The 20446-nt window shown below is 35.6% G+C and overlaps 1 protein-coding gene, 1 long non-coding RNA gene and 1 pseudogene across 2 annotated transcripts in view; 2 read left to right on the plus strand and 1 right to left on the minus strand.

The window, feature by feature from the left end:
- Nucleotides 1–20446, plus strand: part of LOC136026263 (cysteine protease ATG4A-like) — a 151045-nt gene that overhangs the window by 103632 nt on the left and 26967 nt on the right. The gene's annotated exons all lie outside the window — the stretch shown is intronic.
- On the plus strand, nt 1984–12977 carry LOC136025645 (uncharacterized). Its single transcript, XR_010617131.1, has 2 exons — nt 1984–2335; nt 12822–12977. It is a non-coding gene; the product is annotated as an uncharacterized LOC136025645 (long non-coding RNA).
- Nucleotides 15321–15438, minus strand: LOC136026717 (U2 spliceosomal RNA; annotated as a pseudogene).

Genomic DNA, 20446 nt, shown 5'->3' on the forward strand with positions numbered 1-20446 from the left:
TGTTTTCCTTTTTCTTTTGTTTTTCTTGTTTAGTTTTATTTTCAGTTCTAGTGAAATTGTTTGATTTTAATCAGGTAAATATCACCAGCCCTACGAGTCATGTGCTTTCTGTAAGCAGAAATTAATAAAAACCAAAAATAATCAAAAATTAAAAAACCATTGTACTAACTTAGCTTCAACAGGAACAGTTATACTCTTAATTACCTTTGTTAACCTCTGTAACACTGTTTAACATTACATTTATAATATTACCGAAGTTTAATATTACCTAAAAATCATTTTTAATACCACTACCACTGATAATTACTGTCAGTCTATTTACTGTGAATTACCTGAATGAAATAAAACACTGTTACAAGGTGATGAAGAAACATAATACATATATGGTGGAAAAATAACAATTGGAAAATTTAAAAACACTTTTTTCTTCTGAAAATGCACACGACGATTACTGATTACTATAATTAATAATTTTGCTGATTGAAGACGCGGCCTAACTAGTATATTGTTACAGTGTTTAGCGTTTAGTTTAAGGACTGTTCAGGCTTACGTATATTTTTTCCTAAATTTTGGTGGGTTCGACCAACGTAATAATTTCCACAACTACATGGTATTTGAACAAGATTACAGCAACACAAAGAAAGTATTAAAAAAGCATTAAAATCTATAAATAACTCCATATCTTTCGATTCAGCTTTAAGCAATCATATTTTTGAAAATCCAAACCATTATGTTCTATTTGACGAAACAATTCTAATTAGCAATGACCTAGGAATCAAACAAACTGTCCGCGAGGCAATCGAAATCAAACGAAACTTAAATAATAATACATCCCTAAATAGAGACTTGGGTGAATACACACTCAACCCTATGTACACAAAATTAATTATAGAAAATAATCTAATTCAAAATAAAACAAAAATAGGAACGAATAAAAACAAGTCCAATCTCAAAAGAACTACAAGATTAGCTGCAGAGAAGGCAAATATCGCAATAAGAAATTATTCCAATTTTTAATAAATACAGTTAGTGAAATGAATGAACCTTTTTAGCTTGTAAAATGTTAGCTTTTATCACACAATCTTGGCTGAACTTTTCGTTAAGAAGTAAAGATGCCAAGGCTATTTTAAAAATAAAAAAAGAATGGATTTTTAACCGAAAACTTTTATTGTAAGTGTTTTATTGTTTATTATTTTCTTTGATGAAGACGGCCCTTAGATATAGGGCCGAAATATTCAAATAGGTTTTGTTGGTTCACTTTCTTGGGAAAAAAGTCCTAATTATTCTCTCTTCTGTAGTTGAATTATGGAAAAGCAGTGTGGTCTTCGTCATTTTTTACATATTTACTTTATGTAAAGTGTGGGTGAAAAATAAAATAAAAAAAATAAATAATAGAAAGATCCCATGTCTCAGATGCTCCATTTTCAATTCGGATCGGATTTGGGGACATAGAAGGGTGGAGGGGGGAAACGGAAATTTTGGAAATCGGAAATTTTGGAAAACGCTTAGAGTTGAGAGATCGGGATGAAACTTTATGGGAAGAATGAGCACAAGTTCTAGACAGGTGATTGATATAACCGGACCGGATTCTCTCTTTTTGGGGGATTTGGTGGGATTTCTGGTGCTTCGGCGAGTTCGAAAATAAGCACAAGTTATAGATACGCAATTGACTTAAGCAGACCGGATCCGATCTGTTTGGGGGAGTTGGAGGGGTTTCTTGTGCTTTGGCAATTTGGGTGCTTCTTGACGTAATAGGACGATGAAATTGATAACTCTAGTACCGAGTCTAATTTTAGGTTCCAACCTCGTCACAAGTATCATATAAGCTCTTGACACTTGTGTTTAAAACATCACTTCAAAAACTATTTGTTTTTAACAAAAAGCCTTAGTAAAACTTCAGAAAAATAGATTAATTTATGTGTTTATTGTAAAATTAATCTTGTTTACATTAGTATTGTATAAAAACTGGTTATATAAATAAAATCCAAATTTTCTAAGGAGCAGGTTTCCCACCCAAACCAATTCCTGGTACCCAGATTTTACTGAAAATACACATCATTCGCCCCAAATACACACTAACTTATGCTAAAATAAAAACTAAATTCATATGCGGTACATTATTACCGTGGCAGCAATCCTGTATAATGGGATCTATATTTTTAGTGCTTCTTCTGCAAAGACGAGAGAGAATTCAAGGCGCTATGTGTCTTTTTGGAAGAACGGGTGTTAAAGGATATTAGCAGTCCACTTTTTGAGATTACCCAACATAGGCTCCACACACGAGAAAATATTTCATGTCGTACTGTATCTGCTAAGAGCTACTCTAAATCACAGGGTAAGAGATTTTTTGAATTAGACTAAAGCACCTTTCACTCTACTAAGCACGTAATATTCTATGCTATTTGGTTAATTTATGTTACGTTAAATATAACCTTCTACATTTAGACATGTCCTTTCACACTTGGCCACCGTAAAAATCTATAAACATAATAATCATATAGAATCATCACAACTATCATTAGCAAATTATTCAAAAATAAAAAATTTGGAATGGACAGGGGGATTCAAGTGTGAAGTATCATCCAGAAATTTAATGCCCCTGTAGAACCGACTGATGGAGATAGTAGTGACTCAGATGAATGTTACTTACAGCCTCAGGAACAAATGGACAGGGTCACATGTTGAAATGTGGTATTTTTATTAGAGGATTTTAATGCCCTTGTTGGTAGGAATACGGATAGATGGTATCCTACCTTAGGTAAATTTGATATAGAAAAATAAAATCGCAAGGACTCGGACTTCTGCAATTTTGTAGGCATAACAACCTAGTTTTAACCAAAACAGTATTAGGTCATAAAGTGACTTGTAAGTTAAAATGATACTCACATGATGGTAAGACAGCTACCCTTATTGATTATCAAACAGTTCGTGGTAATGAACTGTAGTAAAGAGCGACCCAGCTCAATAGTAAACGAAACTCTAAAAAACGGAATTTTGATGCTAAAAGATACATCAAAAGAATCGAATTTTCATGCTGATTTTAAATATATAAGTTTCATCAAATTTAGTCTTTGTCATCAAAAGTTACGAGCCTGAGAAAATTTGCCATATTTTGGAAAACAGGGGAAAACACCCCCTTAAAAGTCATAGAATCTTATGAAAATCACATCATCGTATTCAGCGTATCAGAGAACCCTATAGCAAAAATATCAAGCTCCTATCTACAAAAATGTGGAATTTTGTATTTTTTGCCAGAAGACAGATCACGGGTGCGTGTTTATTTGTTTTTTGTGTTTTTTCCCCTATCGACCAAGTGGTCCTAGAATGTTGCAAGAGGGCTCATTCTAACGGAAATGAAAAGTTCTAGTGCCCTTTTTAATTGACCAAAAAAATTGGAGGGCACCTAGGCCCCCTCTCACGCTAATGTTTTTCCCAAAGTCAACGGATCAAAATTTTGAGATAGCCATTTTGTTCCACATAGTCGAAAACCATTATAAGTATGTCTTTGGGGGTGAATTACTCCCCCACAGTCCCTGGGGGAGGGGCTGCAAGTTACAAACTTTGACCTATGTTTACATACAGTAATGGTTATTGGGAAGTGTACAGACGTTTTCAGGGGGATTTTTTGGTTTGGAGGTGGGGTTGAGGGGAGGGGGATATGTGGGAGGATTTTTCCTTGGAAAAATATGTCATGGGAGAAGAGAAATTCAATGAAAAGGGAGCGGGATTTTCTAGCATTACTATAAAAAAATGAAAAAATAAACATGAAAAAGTTTTTTCAATTGAAAGTAAGGAGTAGCATTAAAACTTAAAACGAACAGAGATTATTACGCATATGAGGGGTTCTAAAAATACTTTAGCAATAAGAGCGATGTATTTAGGAGAAGATAGATACCCCGCTCTTTATGCTAAAGTATTTTTAGTAATTTTAACTATTTATTCTACGGCCTTTCTGATTCAGGGATCATTCTTAAAGAGTTGGGACAAAACTTCAGATTTAGTGTAAAGAGCGAGGTATTTACGAGGGGACAAACCCCCTCATATAATAAAATTATAAGAATATAAAAGTTTGTTACGTAAGTTAATTCTTAAGTTACGTATATTTTTTACTAATAAAAACTTTCGTTAGCAACCGAAAAATTGGAGGGCAACTAGGCCTCCTTCCCCACCCCTTATTTCTCAAAATCGTCTGATCAAAATAAGAGAAAGCCATTTAGCAAAAAAAGAATTAATATGCAAATTTAATTTTAATAATTTATGTGCGGAGAGCCAAAATCAAACATGCATTAGTTCAAAAACGTTCAGAAATTAAACAAAAAAAAGTAGTTTTTTTAACTGAAAATAAGGATCGACATTAAAACTTAAAACGAACAGAAATTACTCCGTATATGAAAATAAGTTGTCCTCTCCGCAGTCCCTCGCTTTTTACGCTAAAGTTTGACTCTTTACCACAATTCTACTCTTGAAAACAATTAAAAACTGTAGCATAAAGAGCGAGGGATTGCGGAGGGGACAACCCATTTCATATACGGAGTAATTTCTGTTCGTTTTAAGTTTTAATGCCGCTTCTTACTTTCAGTTAAAAAAACTATTTTTTTTTTGGTTTAATGCTATTTTAAACCGAAGCTTTCGTTCCTACTGATATAGTGCTAAATAGTAATGATCAATATTCTCGGGAGACAATACAAACGCGAGAAAGGCCTCACCTCCTCCCCCCAGAATCACAAGATTTTACAATTTTGCCACTGATTTACTCACTTTATATATATTTATATTATGCCTGTCTCCCAAAGTTTTATTTAATCATTTTGTAACTATGTTTTACCTTGAATTAAAATCATATCACCCCTTTGCCTTCGGTATGTCAGTGTCGGCAGCTTCAAACGACATAGTCTTTCTTCGAATGGAAATTTATTCATGCTGCTAACCATCTTAGTGGCATGACGCTGGACATCCTCAAGCAACTTCTTATCTTTTTTGAAAAACTGGGGCTGCCAATTACATTCCGACCTCCAGCCGTGGTCGTACAAGTGCCTTATATAACTTCATAAAAACTCTTGGGTGTCGGCTGGAGATGGTTCTTTATGTGATACCGAGGGATTTATTTGCAGAAGATGAAACAGAATTAGCATGGCTGCTAAACTTTAATTGGTGATCAACAATAACCCCAAGATCTCTTTCATCGGAAATAGCAGAAAGGAAGTTGTCTTGAAGGAAACACTTATGATGCATGTTGTTCTTGCCAAAATGAATAACTTGGCATGTTATTCAGTTCCTTGTGAATAAAAAGCTCTGACACTCTGTGATATTTCAGAGAGGAAGCCCTTAATCCACTGTACAACACCTTCATTGACACCTGCAGCCTTCAGTTTCATAATGAGGAATTCATGACAAACCTTGTTGAGTGCTTTGACCCTTATCAAGCAGCGTATTCACTAATTTATATGTTTGGATGAGGTTAGTCTCCACAGATCTACCAGATCTGAATACGTGTTGTGATAGGGAGAGGATATTATTGACCTCAAGATGTTTAATTAGAGCTTTGTTAACAAACCTCTCAAGGACCTTAACAACTGCAGAAGTGATGCTTATTGGACGGTAATTTTCTTCAAAGTCTCATTGTCCCTTTTTATGGATCAGGGTTATATTAGGTGTTTTTCAATCATGTGGTAGCTCCCCATTTTGATGAGATAACCTGAACAGCATGGCACAGGTGGGTAGCTGAGAGCTTCTTGACGCCTATTAAGAAGACGTGGATGAACACCCTCTGGTCCCTTTGATTATTTACATCAAGCTTCCCAAGGGTATTGAAAACCATTACTTTCACTTACTGACAGATCAGGCGTAGGAAAAAGCACTTCATTCGATGGAGGATCTGGTGAGGATGTACCTGAGTTTTTGGTGAAGACAGAAGCGAATTGTGCATTTAGAAGGTCAGCCTTATCTATTGGAGATGAGTGTAGTACACCGTGGTCAACAAGGTCAGGAATAGTACGATGATTTGAGTTTTTAGCAGAGACATGTCTCAAGAAAGATTTTGGGCTTAACTTGATGTCAGAAGCTAATTTTTCCTCGTAAGCAGATTCCAGTTTTTTTTTTTTTTTTTTTTTTTACAGAATCTGTTACACGATTCCGTGCTGCCTTGTGAATTGACAGGGTCTCCTTGTTCCTCTTCTTCATATACCTTTTCCTAGCTCTAGATTTCTGGTTAATCAGCTTCATAACTTCCTTAGTGAGGAAGGGAAGTGTTTTAGGTTGTTTTCTAAAAATAACCCTGAGTGTTTCTTTTCAAGAGCAAGGAGAGTTTTTTTTTAAATTTAACCAAGACTCATTGATGTCACCGGTGATAAGCATTGACCAGTTTGCAGATGAAAGTTCCTGCTGTATTGTCTCATAGCTGGTTAAAGTCTGAGGACGAAATTGAGGTTGAGGACGACTATTTAGGGACAACAAAGACAAAATAACTAGCTGGTCGGCACTAGCAATTGGTGGTAAATAATCATTACGAATGAGGGAATCAGGATCATGCAATATGACGAGGTCTAACAGCGAGCGATCCTGATCAGCTCTATGGCGTGTAGACTTATCAATAGTCTGATGAAGAAAATTGTTTGATAGGCAAGATAAAAAAGGTGAGTCTCTTCACGGTCTTCAAGGGAAGGAGCACTTGGACTTCGATAGATGCACCCAAGACGCAATTTTTTATTAGCAATGGAGATATCAAGCCATACACTTTCAATCAAAGATATATCAAGCCTTGAAGGATTTACATCACTAACCTGGATACTGTCTCTTACATAAACACCAACTCCTCTTCGACAATTTGAGTGCTCCAAGTTGCTAAATAGCTCATATCCCAGATCTGTAGTGACGTTTCAGTAACCGCAAATACACTATGTTTCGGTAGCAGTTCAACTTAACCCTCTACATCTGCTGCTTCTTCCTTAAGACGAACCTCGGATTCAAGAAGCTTATTTCTCAGACAGTCAACATTGATTGAAAGAACACAGAAAGTAGTTTTAGAAGGGGCCTTTTGACTCGGGAAATTTGGCTGTTGAGACTCAGAGGTAACTTCAGATATGGCACTTGCAAAACTTGAATATGCGGAACTCTGACATGACACGAACAAATTATTAGATAGAACATTTGAATTATCATCAGCAGAAAAAACACTTAGATGGACATGAGAAACGTTTGCAGAAGAATTGGATGAAGCTTACCAATCTTCATCGCGGATTGTTCTGGAGGGGGCCTGGGTTGGGCCTTCCAACCGTGATGAGCAGCCTCCTTTTTTGGACCGATTTGGCCCTTGAATATCATGAGGTTAGGCGCACCTGAGCTTGTTCTTCTTTTCAGTTCTTCAACTAAGGCTTTTATCCTGTTTCTCTGTCTTGGATGCATCACCATGAAATTGTATATCCTTGCGGAGCTCGCGGGAGCGGTTGATGATTGACCTTTTGATGTCCAGACTTGGGACAGTAAAAAGGACAGGAGGAGGGCGTGTAGATGGCAGAAAGTTAGTAGCGATCGGAAGTCTTTTGCACATTATTCATATGAACGTCTATGAGCTTATACATTTGATCAAGATAAGACTTGATGAATAGCTGGTTATTGGGTTTTGGAAGGACTCCATCAGCAACTATATTAAGGGTTCTACGTCACCTGTCCCTTTCTTAGGAAAAAAGCTGCAGGATCTCGCTATCAAGATGCTGAGTAAGATCGGCTTTGATGCTTGTTGTCTCTTGAAGAACTACCGTCTGGACTTCGGACCGCATTTTAGGGAGCGAGCATTTTTCGGATACCCGGGTTTTTAGGGCCGATACTTGTGATTTAATCTCGTCGATAGTTTGTGAGATCTCAGCTTTTAGTGATATTTCCAACGTTTTTAAAGATGAGTGAACAATTTCCTGAACGACCGCTTGAGATGGGATTTTGTCAATGATGTCATTCTTCATGCTATTTATTGTAGCTTGTACGGAATTTGAGTGTTAACTGATGTTGATGGGTATATACAAGCTGGGCACTTGATACAAATATCTACACGTCGGGAGATTTTCGTGATAAGCAGATATTCAGGTTCAGGCATGTCTAGACACTCGATACATATCCACTTGCCACACCCATCACAAAGAATGGCATGAGAATCATCTTTTAATGCAATATCGCAGACAAGACATCAGTCGGGTCCATATTTCAGACTTATATGCATCCTTTTTGATCTCCTACTTGATATGGCCTTACTTTCGCTATGCAGCGGCATGGTATGGGAAAATAGCGCTGCGTGTCTTTAAAATGAGGGAAAAATAATGTTGAGGCGACAGATGTCAATTTGTCACGGGGTTTTCAGAACTTAGGAGGAGGGGGGATTTTGGACCTGTGGGAAGCGCAGATGGATCTGTGGGATTTAACTTGATTTTTGCCTTTTATTTATATAATAAACAAAAATATAAACTATTACAGATATAAATTACTACGCTAGGGAAAAATTTAAATTTTCTAACGTGTAGCGATTAACTACATAAACATTCCTAAAGACATCCTAAATTAAAAAGAACAATAAACAAACCTACATAAATGCTCCTAGAAGCATCCTACACTAATTAAAATTATAATGAAATGAAAAAAGAAAAAAGACAATCACCTTCTCTCAAACGCCCCCAGGGCAACAACCCTCATCCAAACACAACTTCCTCCACCCCAGCCTCTTCAACCCGGTCCTCCCTACAGCTTTATAACCCACTCCAATGCCCCCCCGCCCCCCCAAAAAAACAACTAATTTCCCAACAAATTCTCTTTTAATCTTTTTTTTAAACTATGGGAAGTGCTCAGCCTCCCTAACACTCACAGGAAGTAAATTCCATACAGAAGGGCCAAGATACTTCAAAGTAAAACCATATCTTACTCTATTTTGAATATCCACAACCAAGTTATCACATCTTCTTGTATCATGCTCATGAGCAGGACTTCTAAAGCGGTAAAACTCATTAAAAGTCTCCGGGACTAGATTGTGCATATAATTAAACACAAACACCGCCACCTGATTGTTCCTTATATGTCCAACATTGAGTATCCCTAGAAAATTAAAGTATGCGCTGGTGTCTTTAACATTTTTTACGTACTTCCCAATTATTCTTGCTACTTTATTTTGTAGAATTTGCACACGCTTGTAATTAAAATAAAAATTGCTGCTCCAAACTTAACATCTGTATGATATATAAAGGTAGATTATTGCAAAATATATCGTGCGAAGAGTACCTTCCGGCAGAAATATTTGTTTCCTTATGCTACTGCTTCTACTCATAGTACTACTACTGTTTCTATTATTCCTACTACTACTACTGCCACTAAAGGTAAAGCTACTACTGCTAATTCTACTGCCACTGCTATTAATGTTGGTACTACTACTGTTGCTACTAAAACTAAGTGCATTAAGGCAAAAATTTGGGGAATATTGAAACTGTGTGGAACTAAGTCGAAACACACTCTGCCTAGACAGGTTGTCAAGAGGACACATCAGAAATGCTTCAGGGACGATTAGTGGTATTAGGTTGAAACTTTTAGCCAGTGTTGAAGGGATGCTGGAGAAAGCAAAGGTGTTATGCGCATACTCCTACTATTGCTACTACAATTATTGCGACTACGCAAGATATGAGCATTAAGGTGAAGCGTTCCAGGAATATTTAGGAATATTAGGAATATTTTGAACTAAATCAAAACAAACTGAGCATGTAGATTTTCAAAGAGGTCACGAAGAAACATCTGAAGAACGGCTTACATTGTTAAGTTATAACTTTGAGGGGAAGTTGTGGTGGATTTTGAACTAGCCAGAATGCACTATGAGTGTACTGCCAATACTACCTCTACAGTTACTGCAACTAATGACGCTAAAGGTGCTGATTTAAAGCCTTGAGGAAAATTTTACGGTTAGTTTCAGTTAAACGAAAAAACTGCATGCATGCAGGTATTCAAAGCACATATATGCAATATCACAGGCAGCGCCGCTTTATAATAGCTAGGTATAGCAGCAAGCAGCCCTCCTCGCAACCTCACTCATTTTACAAACACATCCAGTCAAAATTTTGAGACAAACAGTTTGTTAAGCATAGTGGAACAGTCCAGTAAACATGTTTCTAAGGATATTGGGCATGTCAACCTCCCACAGTTATGCAATTGGCCCATTGTGCTTGAAAACTAAATGTTCTTCAAAACTAGGACAAAAGGCACTGCGTGTATGGTTACCAAGAAGACACCTCAACAATATATTAAATAAAAAAAATAAGTTTTTTTTTAACTGAAAGTAAGGAGCGACATTAAAACTTAAAACGAACAGAAAAATTCTCCGTGTTTGAAAGGGGCTGTTCCCTCTTCAACGTCCCGCTCTTTACGCTAAAGTTTGACTCTTTTTCTCAATTCTACTTTATAAAACGGTAAATAACTTTTACTTCCAAAACAAGGAAAATTTTCTCAGGCTCGTAACTTTGGATGAGTAAGACCAAATTTGATGAAACTTATATATTTAAAATCAGCATAAAAATACCATTCTTTTGATGTATCTATTAGTATCAAATTTCTGTTTTTTAAAGTTTCGTTTACTATTGAGCCGGGTCACTCCTTACTACAGTTCGTTACCACGTTTGATCAAGAGCAACTGGGAGTATTAAGTTGAAACTGTTTGAGTTACTACGATTACTGCTTCTGCTCTCACAATTTAGATAAATCAAAAGAGTGGAAGTGTGACCAGGTTGCCAAGGAGCATAGATTTGGTGGGGGGAATGACATTAAGCTCTATTTTTGGTCAATTTGAGGAGTAGGTATAGAAATAGATAAATAAAAAAGAATACCATTTGTGTTAAGATTAAAAATTGTTGAAACAGTTTCCTCAACATGCAGCAGCAAACCAAGTTATGGATCCTTATAGAAAAAAAACCCGAAAAGATGTGTTTTTTTTTTGCCATGAAAAAGACAATGTGAATAAAAACGGGCAGAAACTAATTACAATTTTTTTCCACAAAATAAGTTTGTCGAAGAAAAGTAAATTGCTCCATTCAACCAAAAATGAGCAGAAATAAAGTCAAATAACATTCCAACCGTAAAGCTACCACAGATGACCATCAATAAATTAATAGAACCCAAAACGGCCAGAAATTACGATAAATTGCGAATTGCGATTCAAACTGAAAACGAGCAAAAATTAGCATGAGTAGGGCTAATAATCCCCATGCCTTCTCAAGATCAGAGTACAATTTGCGTTGTACTGGAAATAAAAGCAACAAAGAAATGACCGTGGATTGTCATTTTAATATATAATGATAATTACTTGTTTAAGTTTTAATCATTTATTATTCATTAAAGTCAAAAAGTGAACACATTTAAATGTATCTTGTTTTCAGTGAAGTGCAAATTATGTTCTGGTCTTCAGAAGGCAGGGGGTTGTCAACCCTCCTCATGCTTAAGTTTTGCATGTTAATTTTACAATAATTAATTTTTTTTTTATAATTATAAATCCTTTAGTATTCAAACAAAAAATTTTAAATAGCAAATAAACTCAGAAATATTAACAAAATCAGGTTTTAATATATTACTTCAAACCCTAAGTATTATTTATTTACTAGTTTTAAGTGGTTAATCCTTATAAATTCATTATACTTCAGCTATAGAGAGGGTACTTAACTTAATTGAAATTAATTGAAGTTTTTTCGCCAATTGCTATATTTTCCCTGCTTAAAGGAAAAAATAACACTGTTTTATCTTTTCGGTTTATATTTGTTTAAAAATATTGTTTTTTTTTTACAAATTTTTGGACGATATAGACGCTATAGAAGTGGATATCGTAGATTATGGTATAGATGTTCATCTTTGTTTTAATGTAGTTTGTGATTTTCATTTCTTCTTTTTCATTACTCATCTCTCAGTATGTACTCATATTTTTTTTACAATTTACGTGTCTTTATCCTTTGTTTTGTGATGGTTAGCTTTTTTTTCTTTTCTCGTTTATTTTCATCTCTTTGTCCTCTTTTCTGTTCATTTATTGTTCTATAGCTGTTAACCTTTTGATTCTATCTCTCATTCTTTAATATTTTTCTTTCTTTTTCCTTCATTTGCAATTGTCTTGTCTTCGTTTTTTGTTCTATGACGGGTAATTTGCTGGTTTCCCTTACTTATTTTTCAGGCTTTTGACTCCTCCTTTTTGTCTCGTTTTTTTTTTGTATTAGTCCCTTGTTGTAGAATACGCAATTTATAAGAGCAACTAACTTGCACTAGTGGCGACAAAAAAACCTAAACACCATCTAGGATTTGTGGACACTTGGTATTTTTTACGTGTAATAATAAGAATTGCTAATTTAAGTTATGTACTTGGTAAAATTAGTGTAGTAATAAGTGTGATCTTATTTCCTGGCAGAAAACGTTTACAGAGCTGGAAAAATTGCCAAGTGGGTCGAACTTTAGTGGGCGTTGATGTTTTTTTCGAAACGAGCGCCAGTTTCCACTCTTATAAGTTGGTAGTACTCTTTGGTATAAGAATTAAATTGCTAATTTAATTTTGTGGGTAAGCTATTTTTGTTCAGCCCTTATTTTGCCCCAATACCTAGCTTTTGTTTTCTTATGTTTATTAATTTGTATCTATTCTTTTTAATATGTCTAATGTATTTTTTTTCTTATATTTGTGTCATTTGCTCTCTATTTGACGTGCGTTTTCAGATTTGTCTTTTTTGTTTATCTGTTTTCTCTTTTTATTTTCTTTTCATATTTATTTTCGTCTATTCCCTCTTTTATTCCCTCTTTTTCTCTATTTTGTATTCCCTCTTTTCCTCTATTTGTAGGAGACGAGCAAATGGTTTGTAGTTCGCCTTCATCTGAGGAAGAATATGAACTCATTGAGGGTTAGTGAACTTGTTTTAACTCTTTCTGTTTTCCTTCTGTTTCATTGAGGTATTTTACTATATACAGGATTCTGCATTAAAATTTGTTTGTTCTGACGAGTAAAGTTGTTTTTGAATCAGGAAATAAGGCTGTTAAAATTACTCATTGTTTTCCTTATTTATAGTCAGTTGGTAGTCATAGTCATTTATAGGTCAATTTATAACCTTTGTCCAAAGATTATGGGTAACTTATAAGTGTGAACTTGCACTAGTGTCAACAAAAAAAAATAATAGTGGCATCTAGCGTTAGGTGACGCTTTGAAGTTTTTCAAGCTCTGTAATTAATTTCCCGTCCGGATTCGAGATCAGACACTTTTTACTACCCCAATTTTACTGATTACACTAAATGGATTATTATTTCTACTCTGGATAGAGCTTCCTAGTATCGTCAAACGTTAGATGGCGTTGATAGTCTTTTTGTCAATGCTAATCACAGTTTTAACTCTTGAGTTAATCCTACTCTTGAGCATAATTATTTATAGTTATTTATTGGCCAATTTATAGTTATTTTGACAATTTATTTTATTTTAGCTAAAAGTTTGAAGGCTGACGAGATAGGGCAATGGAAGACAGCTCTAATCAGAAGTTAATTTTTGGTCCTAATTAAATAAAAAAAAGTTTTTTTTAACTGAAAGTAAGGAGCGATATTAAAACTTAAAACGAAAAAAAAATCACTCCGTATATGAAAGGAGCTTTTCCTCCTCAACGCACCGCTCTTTACGCTAGAGTTTGACTCTTTCTCTTAACTCTACTTTTTAAAACAGTAAAAAACTGTAGCGCAAAGAGCGGGGCGTTGAGGAGGATAAGCCCCTTTCATACACGGAGTAATTTCGGTTCGTTTTAAGTTTTAATGTCGCTCCTTACTTTCAGTTAAAAAAGCTTGTTTTTTTTATTTAGTTTCTGGACGTTTTTGAATTAATGTATGTTTTGATCTTGGCTCTCCACACATAAATAATCAAAAGGAAATTTGTGTATTAATTTTTTTCGGCTAAATGGCTTTCTCATAGTTTTAATCGAAAGATTTTGAGAAAAAAAGGAGCGAGGGAGGAGGCCTATTTGCCCTCCAATTTTTGATTACTTAAAAAGGCAACTAGAGCTTTTAATTTTTTATGAATGTTTTCATTAGTAAAAAATATACGTAACTTACTAATTAACTTACGTAATGAACTTCTATATTTGTATGTTTTTATTGCGTATATGAGGGGGTTCACCCCCTCGTCAATACCTCGCTTTTTACACTAAAGCTTAAATTTTGTCCCAATTTCTTAAGAATGACCCCTGAATCACAAAGGACGTAGAATAAATAATTTGAAATTACAAAAAATACTTTAGCGTAAAGAGCGAGGTATTATGAGGAGGTAAACCCCTCATATGCGGAATAATTTCTGTTTGTTTTAAGTTTTAATTCTGCTCCTTACTTTCAGTTGAAAAAACTTTTCATATTAATTTTTTCATTGTTTTTTCAAATAATGCTAGAAAATGCTGCGCCCCCTTCATTGAAATTCTCTTCCCCCGCGACACATTCCTCCATGGAAAGATCCTCCCATGTAACCCCCCTCCAACTTCCCCCCCCAAACCAAACAAATCCCCCTGAAAACATCTGTAAACTTCCCAATAACCATTACAATATGTAAACACAGATCAGACTTTGTAAATTCCAGCCCCTCCCATGGGAACTGCGGAAGAGTAAGTCTTCTCCAAAGACATAATTATTAGGTTTTTCGACTATGGTGAATAAAATGGCTATCTCAGAATTTTGAGCTGGTGACTTTGGGAAAAAATGAGCGTGGGAGGGGGCTTAGTTGCCCACCATTTTTTGGTTACTTAAAAAGGACACTAGAACTTTTAATTTCCGTTAGAACGAGCCCTCTCACGACATTCCAGGACTACTGAGTCGATACGATCATCCCTGGGAAAAAAAAAAAAAACAAACAAATAAACACGCATCCGTGATCTGTCTTTTGGCAAAAAAAAAAATGCGAAATTCCACATTTTTGTTGATAGGAGCTTGAAACGTCCAAAATAGGGTTCTCTGATACGCTGAATCTGATGGTTTGATTTTCGTTAAAATTGTATGACTTTTAGGGGGTGTTTCCCTCTATGTTCTAAAATGAGGCAAATTTTCTCAGGCTCGTAACTTTTGATAGGTAAAACTAATCTTTATGAAACTTATATATTTAAAATAAGCATTAAACTGCGATTCTTTTGATGTAACTATTGGTATCAAAATTCTATTTTTAGGGTTTCGGTTACTATTCAGCCGGATCGCTCCTTACTACAGTTCGGTACCACGAACTGTTTGATATCAAATTATTTGCTAAGAGAAAATTTAAAGATAAGCTAAAAGATCGGTAAGGAGTAATCGCAGTTGTACTCGCGTTCGCCAGTTTTTGCAATCGTAGTTGGTTTTTCAAAGATTAGTTTAATGTACTGGACCCCATGTAGGGACTCCATCAAATATTAAGCTAATAAGAATAGGTGCTACAAATCGATCTAAGCCAAAAGGCTGAGAAGTGATATTTATCTCTCAATGTCTGAAATTTCGTAAGAATTTTAAACGTCGTCCAAAATTTAAACGTCTTTAAAAAACCCCAACGGCATAACGAGCTAATTGCACAACTGACAGCCCTTGCCTTAAGTATTATATGGGGGGGGGGGGTATCATCCATCGATGCGTAGTTATTGGACGTTTTAACTAAAGCCTACTGAAAATTTCTCATCATCTCAAAATTCATTCGGAAATTTAAAGAAAAACAGAATATTTTCAACCAGGACTTGGATATCATTGTCATCTTATTATACTTTATTTTTTATGTATCAAGCTCAAAGACTAAAGAGGCTACTGTACCATGGGTAACAGTGTTTATAGGAACTATTTTCTGATGTTTATTGACTTGGCATTGCTGGTGTGGTTCAAGTGGTTAACACTTTTTAAAATTAAATAAAAAGAACAAGTTTTTTTTTAACTGAAAGTAAGGAGTGACATTAAAACTTAAAACGAACAGAAACTATTCTGTATATGAAAGGGGCTGCCCCTCGTCAGCGCCCCGCTATTTACGCTAAAGTTCGACTCTTTGTCACAACTCTACTTTTCAAAACAATAAAAATAATAAATAATTTATGTTTGTAATGTTATTCCTTACTTTCAGTTGGAAAAAACTTATAAACGTATTACGACACGACTGCCTGTCCATGGATTATTCTTTATGGTTGATTGTGTATGGCTATGCTGTTTGACCTATGTAATTGTATGGATGAATAGGGTTAAGGCCTCATTCAAGCACTGATCTATATTAATTACTAATGTTGGAAAAGTCTTCCTTTTCTCCTTCTGTCTTTTTTTTTTACTTGTTTGTGCTGTTGCATTGGTGATTTCTTTTTTCATTATTATGGCACTTGGTATTAACCCAGTGACATATAGCAATCGCAAATTCTGTCGGTCTGTCGGTGTCTGTCCCGGTTTTGCTACTTTAGGCACTTCCAGGTAAGCTAGGACGATGAAATTTGGCAGGCGTAACAGGGACCGGAATAGATTAAAATAGAAATAGTCTTTTTCGCGATTTGACCATCTGGGGGGGGGGGCGAGGGGGGTCGTTTAATTCGGAAAAAACAGAAAAAGGAAGTATTTTTAACTTACAAATGGGTGATGGGATCTTAATGAAATTTTATGTTTGGAAGGATATCATGTCTCAGAGCTCATATTTTAAATCCCGACCAGATCCGCTGAAATTGGGGGGAGTTGGGGGGGGCCTAAAATCTTGGAAAACGCTTAGAATGGAGGGATCGGGATGAAACTTGGTGGGAAAAATAAGCAGAAGTCCTAGATACGTGATTGACATAAATGGAACGGATCCACTCTCTTTGGGGGAGTTGGGGGGGGGGGTTAATTCTGAAAATTAGGTATTTTTAACTTGCGAAGGAGTGATCAGATCTTAATGGAATTTGAGGTTTGGAAGAATGTCCTGTCTCAGAGCTCTTATTTTAAATCCTGACTGGATCTTTTGACATTGGGGGGAGTTGGAGGGGAAAACCGGAAATCTCGGAAAACGCTTATAAATGGTTGTAGATATATTATTGACGTAACCGGACATGATACGCTCTCTTTGTTGGAGTTAGGCGGTGGGGTTCAGGGCTTTGGCGAGTTTGGTGCTTCTGGACGTGCTAGGACGATGAAAATTGGTAGGCGTGTCAGGGAGCTGCACAAATTGACTTGATGAAGTCGTTTTTCCCGATTCGACCATCTGGGGGGGGGGGGGCTGAAGAGAGAGGGAAAATTTGAAAAATTGAGGTATTTTTAACTTACGAGTGGGAGATCGGATCTTAATGAATTTTGATATTTAGAAGGACTCCGTGACTCAGAGCTCTTATTTTAAATCCGGACCGGCATTAAGCCTCTTTCTTTCCTTTTAAAGCAATCTATTGATTCTTAGAATTTTGCTAGAGCTCATACCATATGAGCTCTTGGCTCTTTCGACCTCGTCACAAGTGCCATATGAGCTCTTAGCTCTTGTATAACAATATAGCAAAGCCGAACATATACAATATCTGTGGTGTATTATCACATAAAAATCATAGTTATGAAGCTGCTTAAGGTAAAATTAAATGCTAGGATTGGCCAGAAAATAACAGAAACTAATTATTCCTTAAATCGACCATTAGTTTGTAGAATTCGAACTTTAACGTAAAGAGCGAGGTATAGACGAATGGGTGAAGTTCTTCATATATGTGATATTAGGGAGTTCGCCCCCCCCCCACGTCAATACCTCGCTTTTTATGCTAAAGTTCGGATTTTGTTCCAATTCTTTATGAATGACCCCTGAATCGCAACGGTCGTTTAATTAGAATAAACAGCTCTTTTGAAATTACTATAAATACTGTAGCGTAAACTGTGAGGCATTGACGAGGGGAAGAACCCCCTCATATATGTAATATTTTCTGTTCGTCTAAAGTTTTAATGTTACTCTTTACTTTCAGCTGAAAAAACTTGTTTTTAATAAAATTCAATTTCTGATCGTTTTTTAAATAATGCTGGGATATTCAAGTTCCCTTTCACAGAAACATTCTTCCCCATGCAAATTTCTTCCATGGAAAGATCCTCCCACGTAACCGAATCACCTCCCCCATCGGAAAAAAAATCTCTTAAAACTTCTGTATACTTCCCAATAACCAATACTATATGTAAACAACGGGCAAAGTACATAACTTGCAGCCCTTCCCTCGGAGACTGTTGGGGATTAAGTCTTCCTCAAAGACATAGTTGTTAGATATTTCGACAATGTTGAACAAAATGGCCATCTAAAAATTTTGATCCGGTGACTTTGGGAAAAAATGAGCGTGAGAGGGGGCCTTGTTGCCATCCAGTTTTGTGATCACCTAAAAAGGGAACTCAAACTTTTAGTTTCCTTTCGAATGAACCCTCTTGCGAGATTTTAGGACCACTGGGTCAATACAATCAGGGTGGTTTCCAACTTTTTTCGAAAATAAGACAAATTTTCTCAGGCTTGTAACTTTTGATATCTAGGACTAAACTTGATGAAACTTATATATTTAAAATCATCAAATCCAATTTTTTTGATGTATCGATTGGTATCAACATTCCGTTTTTTAGAGTTTCGGTTACCATTGACCCAGGTCGCTCCGTACTTAGAGTTCGTTACCACGAATTGTTTGATTTCGTTATTTTGCCACTTAATTTTCTGATATTTCGGCACTTTTTGCACTCCTACTTTAAGGACTATGGCCCGGGGACAAAAACCGAATTCAGGGACCAAATACATGATCCTGACAGCTTAACTGGTACAAAATTGACCATAGTTTTTGCCATTATCGATCTATGATGCTTAGCAATAATGCAGTTATTGCCCATTGTTATTAGTCTATTTTCAGCTGTTCTTGACTTTGAAATGCTGCTCTTGACCTGGATGTTGAGTGACGCTACTGTGCTTGACGTTGAATCCCCGTCGTCATTTGTGTCCCGGTGTCCCAGTCTGTGATTTCTATTTGAGTGTCCCGGGCGTCATTTATATTCGTCAGGATATTGTAGGGCATCGTAGCATCGATGAGTTTAAGCAATTCTTGTCAACTGATTGTTTCGCCTATAAAGAATATTATCTCGAGGTAAGAACTGATCACCGACCACAACGATTGCCACTTTGTTGATAGTTGCGTATCAGGAGGCATCAATTCGATTGCTGTTTTTAAGCAGAAGCACTAAATTATTATTTTTGTGGAAAAGATGATATATATAAATATATATATATATTTTCTTTTTAGTTTTTTTGTAGTTTTTACCTTTTTTAGTTTTTTCTTCTTTTGTATTAATGCTAATGCCAAGGTTCAGGTTTGAACAACTTCATGACGACATACAGCTCAATCCTTATAATGACGTCAGTCGACAAACATGACGTCAGTCAACACACGGACATGACGTCAGTCGACAGACAGACAAACAACTTATTTTTATATATATAGAAGATATATATATATATATATATATATATATATATATATATATATATATATATATATATATATATATATATATATATATATATATATATATATATATATATATATATATATACTAGCTGTTGGGGTGGCGCTTCGCGCCACCCCAACACCTAGTTGGTGGGGGCGCTTCGCGCCCCCCCCAAGCCCCCCCGCGCGCGTAAGTCGTTACGCGCCATAATAGTTACGCGCCATTGTAGTTGTGTCCCTATGTCCCACCTGTGAATATATATATATATATATATATATATATATATATATATATATATATATATATATATATATATATATATATATATATATATATATATATATATATATATATGGTTTTAACTACGTAAAACTTGCGAATATACAACATTCTTTGCTGTCCCATTGTCTTTGCATATAAATAGATTGTCAGGTTTACCGACTCTTGAACATGCAACATATAATGGTCCATGGGAAAACAATCTGTATTCAGATCTATACCTCATGATTCTAATGATTGCCCTTGAGCTTTGTTGATGCTGATTGCTAATCGACCATTCCCTGTCCCGGTGTCCCGGTCGTCATTTATATCCCCCTGTTTCCCCCGGTGTCCCCGTTGTAGTTGTGTCCCTGTGTCCCGGTCGTCATTTATATTCCCTGTGTCCCGGTCGTCATTTGTATCCCGGTGTCCCGGTCTGTATATACATTCGCTGTTTAGTTTTGTTTTTCTCCTTTATTTTTTTACTTTTTTTTTCTTTTTTAGTTTATTTAGATTTTTAGATTTTTTAGTTTTTTTATTAGTTTTTAGTTTTTTTTTCTTTTTAGTTTTTTTGTAGTTTTTACCTTCTTTTTAGTTTTGTTAGTTTTTTTTTTTTACTTATGTCCTGGTCGTCATTTATACTCCCTGTGTCCCGGTGCTTTGTTGATTGCTAATCGAACATTCCTTTTGTCCTGGTCGCTTTCTCTTTGAGTGTCGTCATTTATTTTTTTCTTTTTTAGTTCTTTTAGTTTTTACCTTTTTTAGTTTTTTTTTAGTTTTTTAGATGAAA

The sequence above is a fragment of the Artemia franciscana genome, chromosome 4 (assembly GCF_032884065.1).
Source record: "Artemia franciscana chromosome 4, ASM3288406v1, whole genome shotgun sequence".
NCBI classification, from domain to species: domain Eukaryota; kingdom Metazoa; phylum Arthropoda; class Branchiopoda; order Anostraca; family Artemiidae; genus Artemia; species Artemia franciscana.